This window comes from Peromyscus leucopus, chromosome 9, assembly GCF_004664715.2.
Source record: "Peromyscus leucopus breed LL Stock chromosome 9, UCI_PerLeu_2.1, whole genome shotgun sequence".
NCBI lineage: Eukaryota > Metazoa > Chordata > Mammalia > Rodentia > Cricetidae > Peromyscus > Peromyscus leucopus.
Window position 1 is genome coordinate 18,499,799 of NC_051070.1, and position 13,317 is coordinate 18,513,115.

Genomic DNA, 13,317 nt, shown 5'->3' on the forward strand with positions numbered 1-13,317 from the left:
CAAAGGCTCAGGTCATGGAAGCTTAGTTTTCAAGGTCAGGATCCTGAAAGGTGGAAGAACTGTAAGAAGTGGAAGGTGATTAGGTCACGTGGGGCTCCAATCAGGACCGAGGGAGTGACGTCTGAGCAAATGATGTTCTCGCCAGGCTGCACAGGTGATCTTGGGAGTGGGTTGCTATCCAAGTTTGTATATCTCAACTTGCTACCCTGAGTCCTTTTCCATCATACTGTCCCCAATTGCATCATCTCCAAATCCCTTGGTCAATAGCTGCTTTTCTCTATAAAGTACCTTGCCTTAAGTATTGTCATCGCCACACAAAACAGACCACGACAGTAACTCCTACAGTGCTCTTTCTTCCATTATAGGAAAAGAACAAAAAGGCTAACTTTTTGAGTATGGCAGATCTTTTTTTTTTTTTGCATACATTTACCTGCCTTATATACTATTAAATTCTGTGATTTACATAGTGAATGAACTTACCCTGCAAAAAAAGATCTGCTTAAACTTCCAAGTTCAACAGATTTGCAGGTGCACTGAGGTAGGTATATTATTATCGGCTTGTCTTTTCAGTCACCTGACTTGCCTGAAATTCAAAGTCTCCTCTGAATTTATGTATGTATTTATTCTCTTTTTTCTTCCAAGGGCATTCTCATACACATATTAAAAAAGATGAGGCACGATTTTACTTGAAAGGCTGAACCTCTTGGTTACCTGCCTAAAGCCTTGGAATGAAGCCTAAACTTTCAGTAGCAAGTTAAACAGTAAATAAATTCTGCTAATGGCTATTAGATTGTTAGCTGGGGAGATTAGTATAGGGAGTGATTCTAATTAAATAGAGAACACTGGAGAGAGCCGGAACGTTTCAAGAATAGATTTTTGTCTCCCATGCCTCATTAGGAATATAAAATCAGCTTCTATTGTGGGGATGACAACCTTTCAAAACACTGCTCTTTTGCCATACGGAGCTGTATAACCTCCATTTTCAAATTTTGAATTTCCTTTTTTAGCAGCAAAAGGTACTTTTATAGCCCTAATCCAATTAAAGCCATGCTAAATCACCACATTCTATTTTAAGTTAACAATAATTTATCTCTTGTTTAGACACACAGAAAGGCTGATCTCAGCCCTTGCTATAGAACCACAGGATTCAAATCCTTGCCTTCCAGAGCTTCTCAGATGGGCCTTACAAGAACCAGGGGGTGGGGGCGGGGATGGGGTAGGGGGCTCACTCTCCTCCTCCGTCACATTTTCTTCCACATCCACAGTCTACCCACCCTGCAGCCTGAGAAGCATCACCCAAGAGAAGAGAAGAAAATTGGAGTTGAGTTGCCAACTATTTGGATTTAGTTTATTGAAGGTTATTTGTATCAGTTTAGAGTTTAACTGCACAACTTTTTTTTTTTTAAATAGGGAGAAAAAGTGACAAAATTTTGAAGTAATCTAAATGTTAAAGTTTACTTCCACCTACAGAGTACTACTCGCTGTGATGATGTATATATCATCAGAGATATATGCCAGCACTTCCAGCTCCCTGCCTGGAATCTTGACCCTTGTTTGTTCTATAAATATAAAACCACAAGATATTGAATGTAAGAAAACAAAGGTAGTTTACGAGTTGATCATGCCATACAACCATAGCTGAAAGGAAAGAGTTAACTAAGAGGGGGCGGGGGAAATCACTTAAATAAGTTTCTGGGACAAACAGGAAATGCTCCTGCAAGAAGGAGTCACTGCTTCAAACATGACATCATGAGAGGTGATGGTGTATCTTACTGGGTCCGTAAGAGGGTGTGGAGGAAGGAGAGGCCAGAAGCCCACTTCCTTCCCTCTCTTCGCCGAGTTAGTCTTCACTCCAGTTTCTCCGTGAGGAATAAGAACCAATCACATTGCAGTGTTGCCACAGATGCTCTGAGCATCCTTTGTGTTGGCAGATCCGTAGATGCTAGCTGGGAGCACGCCTCTAACACGGACATTCCTGAGTCATTTCATTTATTGGTATAATTGTTTGCTTTACTAAGGGAGTAATTTCCTACGAAATAAACGGTCCCGTTTATTTATTTATTCTACTTATCCACTGATGCAGTGTTCTAGAAAGCACACAGACTCTGAAGTCACTGATCCTCTCACCAGAGCTCTGCTTGACCAGATGTAACCTGTGTCACCTAGGGTCAATGTCATGACCTCTCTCTCTCATGAGGGTTTTGCTTACAGCACAGAATGAGGTTTTAGAGTTACGTGTTCTGGGTTGGGCATACATATCTAACTTTCAACTGACCTAACCTCACACTCAGAGCTGAACAGTGACTGAAATGCTTATTATCATGATGTAAATCCAGGTAAGCCGTAAGAAAATGAAGGAACAGTATTTGAAATGAAGAGCAAGGAATAATGTGGTAAAAAATCAGGGGCTAGGGGGTTGGAAGGTTTATAGGAAATATGAAGCCATTCATTGTCATTGGAATTATGAAACACATCTAAAGTATTGTTTTACGGTATTTGACGCCTCTTCCCCTGCCCCAAGATTTAGAGCTATCTAACTAGCTGAACCTAGAATCAGATTTTTAAATCATTGTACCATAAAACATTAGATTAGAATCAAAATTAAGTCTATTCATTGATATCTTTAGGAAGAGCCAATGTGACCTAGGTATAACAGCACAGACCTCTAATCCCAGTATTCCAAAGGCAGAGCCAAGAGACTCATGAGTTTAGGGGCTGGGCTCCATAGTAGGACTTTGTTTCAAAAGAAAAAGAAAACACATTTGTTTTTGTAGTATTAATTAATAACACAATCAATCAAGAATTATTTTAAAAAGTCACCATTCAATTTTCACCATATTTTTGGTTTTGTTATATTTATTATAGAGACAATGTGTTAATGTAACAACATTTGCACATTTATAATTTATTACATGGTATACTCTAAACTTACAGTGACAGATTCATAAACAAATATATTTAATGATCACTGATTCTTTTAGAGAAAAAAATTAGAACATGACTGGAGAAAGCATTACTGTAAATGAGGTGTTAGGGGTCACCTTTGGTTTCTTCTACTGAATACTGTGGATAATAATACCTCATACATGATAGTTTTAAAATTCATGTGTGTGTGTATGTGTGTGTACACGTGTGTGCGTGTGTCTGTATGTGTATGTGTGTATGTGTATGTATGCGTGTGTGTGCATGTGTGTGTATGTGTATATATGTGTATGTGTGTCTGTGTGTGTATGTGTATGTGTGTGTAAGTGTATGTATGTGTGTGTATGTGTGTGTGCATGTGTGTGTATGTGTATATGTGTGTGTATGTGTGTGTATGTGTGTGTGCATGTGTGTATATGTGTGTATGTATGTGTATATATGTGTATGTGTGTATATGTGTATATGTGTGTATGTGTGTGTAAGTGTATGTGTGTGTGTGTGTGTGTGTGTGTGTGTGTGTGTGTGTGTAGCTCAGTGGGTAAGAACACTTGCTGCATAAGCATGTGGACTTGAGTTCAAATCTCCAGAACCCCTGTGAATAATTAAAATATTTCCCAAATAGTACACATGATATTGGTATGCTAGGTATGTGATTGTAAGTGTGTGTGCAAGCAGAGGTCAGAGGACAACCTGCAGAAGTCAGTTCTCTCCTTCCACCACCTGGGTCCTGGGGATTGAACTCCCGGTTGGCAGTTTGATGCTTTTACCTGCTGAGCCCAGTGTATCTCTCACCGGCCCCAGCTGGCTAGGTTTCACTATCTGCTGATTGCTATTGTTACTGCAGTTCCCAAACTTTGTTCCAGTACGTCTCTGGAAAAGTGTCTGTGCACATTTGAGCAATGCTACATTATCTTCTCTTGAGGAGTTGCAACATTAACTGCTATCCCAAGAGTTTTGAGGCTTCCTAAAGTAAAGGAACTTGCTCAACTTTACTTAATTCCTTTTTAAATACACTTTACCCCAAGTGTAATTATGAGCTTACAAATTAACTAGTTTCATTTAAATAACTGTAACAACCCCATTACTATCAGCATAAAAAAATGTTTTTTAATGAAAACGATTTTACCAACCCTGCCCTGTCAGGAAAAGTGACCTCGAGCTGGAGAGAGGGCTCAATGTTTTAAGAGTACTGGCTGCTCTTTCCAAGGATCTGAGTTCTATTCTCAGTACCCATTTAATGGCTCAAAACTGTCTGTAGCTCCAGTTCCTGGGGATCAGATACCCTCTTTGCACACACATGGTACACAGACATACATGCAGGCAAAACACCAAAACACATTAAGAAGAAAGAAAAGTGGCCTTGTTTTACCTTTTTTGCAAATCTCTTTACTGTCCATCCGTCTGTCTGTCTTAGTAGCTTGATTCTCATACCTCCTGCTATAGTCTATTGTCAAATGTTTAGGTTGAAATCATTTTTCGTTTGTTCGTTATAAGGTCTTATATAGATACATAGTTCGAAAGAGTGGGACTTCTAAAATAGCATTTTAAGAAAACTGTGGAGCCGGGCGGTGGTGGCGCACGCCTTTAATCCCAGCACTCGGGAGGCAGAGGCAGGCGGATCTCTGTGAGTTCGAGGCCAGCCTGGGCTACCAAGTGAGTTCCAGGAAAGGCACAAAGCTACACAGGGAAACCCTGTCTCGAAAAACCAAAAAAAAAAAAAAAAAAAAAAAAAAAAAAAAAAAAAAAAAAAAAGAAAACTGTGGTTTTCCTATGACACCAAAATTTGATGCCTAGTAGTTTCTTTTTTCCCCTTTCCTTCTTCCTTCCTTCCTTCCTTCCTTCCTTCCTTCCTTCCTTCCTTCCTTCCTTCCTTCTCTCTCTCTCTCTCTCTCTCTCTCTCTCTCTCTCTCTCTCTCTCAGCAGGGTCTCACCATGTAGTCCAGGTTGGCCTGGAACTCACAGACCACCACCTGCCTCTGCTTTCCCAGTGCTGGGGTTAAAGCCTTGCATTACCATGCCCCACCCTGGCAGTTTCTTAAGGTGTAATATAGAATCTAAAATTGTATGAACTTTTCATATTCTCTTTCAATAAAATTGATTTTAATGGAAATATTATATTTTCTTAAAGGATGTGAACATATTTCAAGACACAGTGAAGTATCTTTGTGATAAAGTTTGTCTGGTGTTAATATTATTCTACTGCCTGTGCACGGTGATTAAAGTTGGTTGATGAAAAGCCTTAGGGTTTAGGTTCCTGCTCAAAGCAAAGTCTGTACTCAGAAAGGGAATTCTGAGTTGAATCTCCACATCTCTCCTTATTGATCTCCCATACTGTTATAAAAGACATCAACACAATTGAAACTGGAGCACAGTAGCTTTTTAACTGGTGGGAGAAAGTGGGAGATGGGTGGGGGTGGGGAGGTGGGAAGGTGTTTCTTATCCCACTTGACTCAGCCTCTTAATCTATTAAGATCAACTTTAACATTCCTTGACCTGCCTCTTAGTGAGCATAGATCAAGGATGAACACGGCTGTGCACACAGTGACAGATTCTCCAGGCTAACGATGCAAAGTGCTGAGAAGAACGCACGTTCATGTCCAGAACTGGTGCCCCATTGGCCATATTGAACCCCAGACTCCCCTCTGTCCATCTCTTCAGAAAATCATATTTCCTTCCATTAGTCTATGAAAACTTTGCTAAACAATTGCCAGCATTTGCTAGGAAAACTTTTAACCTCCCTGCAAAGAGCAAGGAACATGAAGGAACTTTAAATTAGATTGTTACTTAATTCTGTTTGTTTGTTTGTTTGCTTGGTTTTTTACAACCAAAAGAATTCTGTCAATAATGTTTCTTGAAAAAAAATATTAAACATATGTAATCAGAAGCAAAATACAGTGGAAGAACATGGTTAAGCATTTTTAAGAAAGCTCACTACTCTTTAGTGAACAGAACTATTTCCAAGAATAACAATTCTTAAACATTTTTGTTTTTGCCTTAAAAAAACAAGAGCATAAAAAGTGTGTCTCACAAATCACTGAGATGTGTAAATAAAGGAAGCTTCAGAAATTCCTATGGAAGAAAAAATACCATTTTTAAATTTATCTACTTGTGAGAACAAACATATCATATCTGAAATGCAAATAATTATAAAGTCACAACTAATTTCTTCCTCCGTGTTAAGCTTTTGAACAATTTCCAAGTTTTTCTCATTGTAAATATCCATAACTTAAGATCCTGCTCTTTAATTTACAGGATGAGGAAAGGTATTTTTCTTCTGAAAAGCTGTCATAACTAGTTTATAAATTTGTTCAAGTTAGAAGCCAGAGTTTTCATAATTAGATGATTAATGAGTGTTTCTTTAGCTTATGGGTCAGATAGGGGTCTGAGTTAAAGATTTCCTAGGGTCTGTGAGAAAGAAACCATATCCTCTCTTCTCCCTCTCCTGCCTAGGCAAGACTTCGACTTTGCTCCCAGGTCCCTCACTCCGCGGTCATTTGGAGATCTGACCTGGAAAAGGACAAAACCCCTCCTTTCCCACAGAGGGCTTCTGCAAGCTCTCCTCCTCAAACTCGGAGCTGATATTTGAAACTGGGCTGCACAGAGTTCTCCCCGAGGGGTACACGTGTTCAACAAGCTGACCCCCTGAAACAGCTGCCTCAACACTCCTCCCTGCCCTAACTTCCCGGAGCAACCCTACTCAGCTGTCATCCAAACCCTTCTCAGTTTGGGATTTCATCCCCTCTCCAGCTGGGTACCTTTAAACTCCTGTGTGAATCTCACGTCCTGAAAGAGATCTCTCCCCGTCTCCTCAGCCAGGCTGCAACTGACTTCCTTACGCTCTCACAGTGCCATCTTACCTTGGACACGCACTCGATCTTCGCTGGTACTTGAGCCTACACTGATCCCCTCCCTCCTCTCTTTTTCGTTTTTGTGTTTTGCAGTGCTTTGATTAAACCTAAAGTCTTAGACATATGAAGCGAGCAATCCATCACTGAGGTGTAGCTACAGTCATCTATACTATCTATTTCTTTTGGTAAAAAATTCTAATCTTTATATTAGTATATATTAATCGCACATATAGGTTTCATTATGGCATTTCGTACATGGACACAATGTATTTTGATGATACCCCCATTCTTCTCATCCTCCCTTGTCTCCCTCCCACCCACCCCTTCCTTTTCCTAATTGGCCCCTCCCCATTCTACTCTTCCTCCCACCCCTCCCCTTTACGTGTTGCCCCAGGCTTCATGACCTCAAGTACATACTTCCGGTCCTGCTCACGGTGCATCTCATGCCATCTTGTTTATTTCTCGGCAGTACTATTGGAGCATTTTGTTCATGTTAAGGGCTCCACTTTGATACTTTCAACATATTAGATTACCCAGGATTAAAAAAAAATGTGTGTGTGTGTGTGTGTGTGTGTGTGTGTGTGTGTCTGTGTGTGTGTGTGTGTCTGTGTGTTCACCCCTACTGGTACGCCTGGAAGCCAGAGGCTACTGCTAAAATGACTTTTTCAGTCCCTTCTCGATATTATTATTATTATTATTATTATTATTATTATTATTATTATTATTTTGGTTTTTCGAGACAGGGTTTCTCTGTTTAGCTTTGCGCCTTTCCTGGAACTCGCTTTGGAGACCAGGCTGGCCTCGAACTCACAGAGATCCGCCTGGCTCTGCCTCCCGAGTGCTGGGATTAAAGGCGTGCGCCACCACCGCCCGGCTTCGATATTATTTTTTGAGCCAGAGTCTCTTCTTAAGACTGGACTTCAAAGTTTCAGCTAGACTGGCTGGGCAGGACAGGGTCCGCCTGACTCCTCCCACCCGAGGCCTGGGGCTATGGTCCTGTGTCCCCGCCAATCTTCAAAGGCAGTGCTGTGCATCAGAACCCGGGTCCTCACACCTGGGCAGCAAGCACTTGACCCACCGGGCTGTATCTCCAGCCTTTTGTCCAAGATTTGAACCGATATACGGACACACTCAATGCACTGGCCAGAAAGAAGAGACAGGAAGTAAGTGAGGCACCTCTGTGGGCACCCTTCTGATGTAAAAGAAGAAACTTCCCAGGCCAGCCTGGCAGCGTCAGTGGACTCATTTCTTTTTTGAGCAGTGTTCAGTGTATCTAACGCATATTAATTGAGCCAGTGGAAGGAAGAGACCACAATCCCTTCCCTCAGAAATATTCCTTCAAGGACCTCAACAATCTTCGATAATACATGAGGGACCTCAGGGTGGCTTCATTCACTTTGATTTAAGCATAAGATGGAGCCAGTGGTGTTACATGTAAAGACTTTTTCTGAGTTGTGTTTTTGTTGTTTTGTTTTTATTACCCGTCTGTAACTGATGAGAGCTTAGCAAGTAGAGAAAGCCCTTTCTGTGCAAGCCTGCTGACCTGAGTTCTGGCCCCAGAACCCACATAAAAGTGGAAGGAGAGGACCATTAACACAGCTATCCTTTCACCTACACACACACACACACACACACACACACACACACACACACACACACTTTTTTCTGGATTACATAAACCATTTTCTAGAAAAATAGAACCAAGACTTCCCAAGGAGAACTGAAAACAGCTCAGTGACTAAGAACACTTGCTGCTCTTGCAGTGAACCTGAGTTTGGTTCTAAGCACCCGCACCGGAGACTCACAACCTCCTGTAACTCCAGCTCCGGGGGATCTGAAGCCCTCTGCTGGCTCCTTCGGGCATTGCACTCATGTGTACATTACCTGCCCTTCTCTCCCCTTACCCACATACACATAAATATTATTAATGCAACCTTGGTTTCAACAATTCTGGCTCATATAAACCCTCCTCTTTCTCGCTAATTAGACTCCCGTCGCTCCACCCGGGGTCTAGCCGTGGATCTCTGCATCCAGATTCCTCAGTCCTTGGATGGGGTTTCTGGCACAACTATTAGGGTGTTTGGCCATCCCATCACCAGAGTAGGTCAGTCCCTGCTGTCTCTCGACCATTGCCAACAGTCTTTTGTGGGGGTATCTTTGTATATTTCTGTGGGCCTCTTTAGCACTTTGTTTCTTCCTTTTCTCGTGTGGTCTTCATTTACCATGGTCTCCTATTCCTTGTTCTCCCTCTCTGTTCTTGATCCAGCTGGGATCTCCTGCTCTCTTTCCCTCAACCCTTGCCCTTCATTACCCCCACTCATGTCCAGGTTGTTCATGTAGATCTCATCCATTTCTCCGTCATTGGGCAATTCCCGTGTCTTTCTTGGGGTCCTGTTTTCCAGGTAGCCTCACTGGTGATGTGAGTAGCAGTCCAGTCATCCTTGTTCCACATCTAGTATCCTCCTATGAGTGAGTACATACCACGTTTGTCTTTCTGAGTCTGGGTTACCTCACTCAGGATGATTTTTTTCTAGATCCTTCCATTTGCCTGCAAACCTCATGATGTCATTGTTTTTCTCTGCTGAGTAGTATTCCATTGTGTATATGTGCCACAATTTATTTATCCATTCTTCGGTTGAAGGGCATCCAGGTTGTTTCCAGGTTTTGGCTATTACAAACAATGCTGATATGAACATAGCTGAGCAAGTGCTCCTGTGGTATGATTGAGCATTTCTTGGGTATATGTCCAAGAGTGGTATAGCTGGATCTTGGGGGAGATTGATTCCCAATTTTCTAAGAAAGCGCCATATTGATTTCCAAAGTGGTTGTACAAGCTTGCATTCCCACCAGCAGTGGAGGAGAGTTCCCCGAGTTCCACATCCTCTCCAGCATAAAGTATCTTCAGTGTTTTTGATCTTAGCCATTCTGACAGGCGTAAGGTGGTACCTCAAAGATGTTTTGATTTGCATTTCCCTGATGATTAGGGATGTTGAGCAATTCCTTAAATGTCTTTCAGCCATTTGAGTTTCCTCTGTTGAGAATTCTCTGTTTAGTTCTAAAGCCCATTTCTTAATTGGACTGTTGGTCGTTTTGATGTCTAATTTCTTGAGTTCCTTATATATTCTGGATATCAGTCCTCTGTCAAACAGCCAAATGAATGGAAACACATGAACTATGAACCAAAGGCTGAGGAGCCCCCAACTGGATCAGGTCCTCTGAATAGGTGAGACAGTCGATTGGCTTGATCTGTTTGGGAGGCATCTAGGCAGTGGTACCAGGTCCTGGGCTTGCTGCATGAGATAGCTGTTTGAAACCTGGGACTTATGCAGGGATGCTTGGCTCAATCTGGGAGGAAGAGACTGGACATGCCTGGACTGAGTCTATCAGGTCGATCTCAGTCCTCGGGGGAGGCCTTGCTCTGGAGGAGGTGGGAATGGGGGGTGGGCTGGGGGGAAGGGAAGGGGAGCAGGAAGGGGGAGAACAAGGGAATCTGTGGCTGTTATGTAGTACTGAATAGTATTGTAAAATAAAATAAAATAATTAAAAAAAACAAAAAATTATTAATGGAGAGGTGATATACATAAATGAATGATCAAAGAACTATTGAAGAATGTCAAAGATTTACATCTGAGAAAATGTCAGCTATTGATATATATGAGATTCTAAATATGAAGTTCACAGAGAAATTATAATTCTAACTTTTAAAAAATAATTTATTTAGCTTTATTTTAGGCACATTGGTCTGAAGGAGTCAGATACCCTGGAACTGGAGTAACAGACAGTTGTGAGCTGCTATGAGGGTGCTGGGAATTGAACCTGGGTCCTCTGCAAGAACAGTCAGTGCTCTTAACAGCTGAGCCATCTCTCCAGCCTCCTAATTCTAACATTTTTAAAACTGTTTCAGAGCTGGGCAGTGGTGGTGCATGACTTTAATCTCAGCACTTGCGAGGCAGAGGCAGGTGGATCTCTGTGAGTTCGAGGCCAGCCTGGTTTATAGAGCGAGTTCCAGGATAGGCTCCAACAAACCCTGTCTGGTGGGGGGGGGACCTATTTCAGAGATAGGCTATGGTTCTACTCCTAGCTCTGTTGATAAGGGGTATAAGAGAGAAGAAAGATCCACACTCATTGTGTCCTCAGGAAGCATAACTTTAGGATAAGGATAAATTTTATTAGAGTACGTCATGGGAGAGACTGAGGGATTCCCAAGGGCAGATGAAGTAGTTCTGGGAAATTGGAGTGGGAAGAGATGGGATTGCAAAGGTTTTGACATATTTCTTTGAGAATTAGAATCTGGAAAATAAAGAATAAAGTGGAGGTTGTAAACATCTTTCAATTAGGGCCAGAACAAGGGTGAAGAACAACATGGTAACATTTTTCCTTAGACTCCATAGTGGCTGCATTGAGAATGAATGTCAACAGGGTCTTGCTCAGAACACACAGAGACTTCCCTTGATATCTACTTCCTTGTAGATCTGTCCACAAGAGGCCATAAAGCTAGCAACATAGTGTCATACCCAGAGCATCTCCATACCCTCCTAAGTGCTGCCAATGACATACTTACTAAGAACCATTCTAGTGATCCTAGCCAATGTACTTACCTAAGAAAAACAATAGGAAAGGAAAGGCGTTATTGTGGGAATATCATCCAACAGGGCTAAAAAAGCCTCACTAGAGCACAGGAGAGTTACTTCTTGCAAACCAATAACTCTGGGTGGCAAAGGACAGTGGCATTTCAGGTAAGAATTGTATCTCAGAAAAGGGGAAGATCAAAGCCTGAGTTTAGGGGAAACCACAAGCGTTAGAGATAAAGAAACGACTTTGGGATGAGTGCACATGACTTGCCGATCCTTTGTTATCGATCAAGAACAAAGGAAATGAAGTAAAGCAGTCTTCAGGATAGATGGGAACATCAGTCAGGAAGCTAGAGAACGCCGGATGCCTGGTGGATTTGGATGGAGCAGTTCATTTATATTCCATACAATTTTTTGACATGATTGCTTTGAGGTATATGTGCAATATCCAGGTAGAGGCTCAGAAACAGTGCCTCAAGATCCAAGCATGAGGTGGAGTGCTCTCCAAGCGTGCTTGCGGCAAGGCAGATGTGGGTATAGGGAAGGGGGATGAAGTAACAGTAGGGAAGTCCTTATTCACACCGGTCTCTTCCCAGTTGTTTCAGGTTTCACTCTGCTGCGAGTCTTGCCTCTTCCGAACCCACTTTAGTATCTCACCATAGCAGTCTGAACTCCTCCCCTCCTCCTCCCCAAAGCCATCCATCCTCCTTGTGAATAAGGGTCAAATTCTGCTCAGTCACTGGCAGCGAGTTGTCTCCATGGATTGGGTAGCTGCTATAAACACGGCAGTCGTCCTGTTTTCCACTTGCAAAAAGGATCCCACTTAACTCTCACAGGAGGCAGGTGTTATTATCCAATATTTGTAGACAAGATACTAAAGCCCAAAGACATCAGACAAGCGAGAGACACATAGCTAATGATAAATGGCAGGGCCTCCTTCTGAAATTAACACTCTTTCTTCCCAAAGTTTACATTTTTGTCTTCTCACGCCCATCCCGCTGTCTCCATCATCACTGTGGTGTTACAGGCTCTTTAGTTTTGTTTGATTTTTGTTTTTCATGACAGGGTTTCTCTGTATAGCTTTGGCTGTTCCGGAACTCATTCTGTAGACCAGGCTAGCCTTGAACTCAGAGATCAGCTTGCCTCTGCCCCCCAAGTGCTGAGATTAAAGGCGTGCACCACCACTCCTGGCTGTTTGTTTTTGAGACAGGATCTCACAGCGCAGGCTTAGCCAGCCTGGAACCATACACAGTGATGTAGCCCAGGCTGGCCTTGAATTCACAAAAGTGAATTCCACCCCCATCAGTCTGCAGAGTGTTGTCACAGGTTTGGTTTTGTTTTGTTGATGTTCAAAACTAAATAAAACAAAGGAGGTGGGAGGTTCCCCCTCGTTTCATGATATCCTGAGGGGAGACTCCAGTGAGTAGCCTTGGGTTCCTTGAATAGAACTCTCAGAGAATGTTTTATGTCTGTCTTCTGATATTAATGGTTGCCTCCTAAGGGACTACCACTGTTGACAGATATCAGAATAGAAACTTGCTTATATTACCTGTATGACAAGCCAAAGCTGGTCTATGCTAGATAAATACCATTCTCCCACAGATGAGAAGCACAAATGTGTGTTATAGTGCCCCTAAATCAGTAAGGAGTTTAATAATCACTAATATTGTAAACAATACTGCTGAAGCCAGGACCTAAGAAAGATTATGTGTCCTTAAAAATTGTCTTATTAGAGAAATAAGAAAAAGGCATTCAAAATAATTTGTTGATTGTAGTTAGAAGGAACTCATATAAAAACAAAACAAAGACCTCATACTGTGGCCTTCCTCCACAATGGAAATACTATAATGCCACAGAGAGATGAACATCTGCTGTACATACAGGTGCCGACATCGCCCACAGCTTCCCATCCCCCTGCTCTCGGGGTCTTAATGCTGACAGGTAAGGGTCAGTTTGGGATGTTTTAGGACTTACTT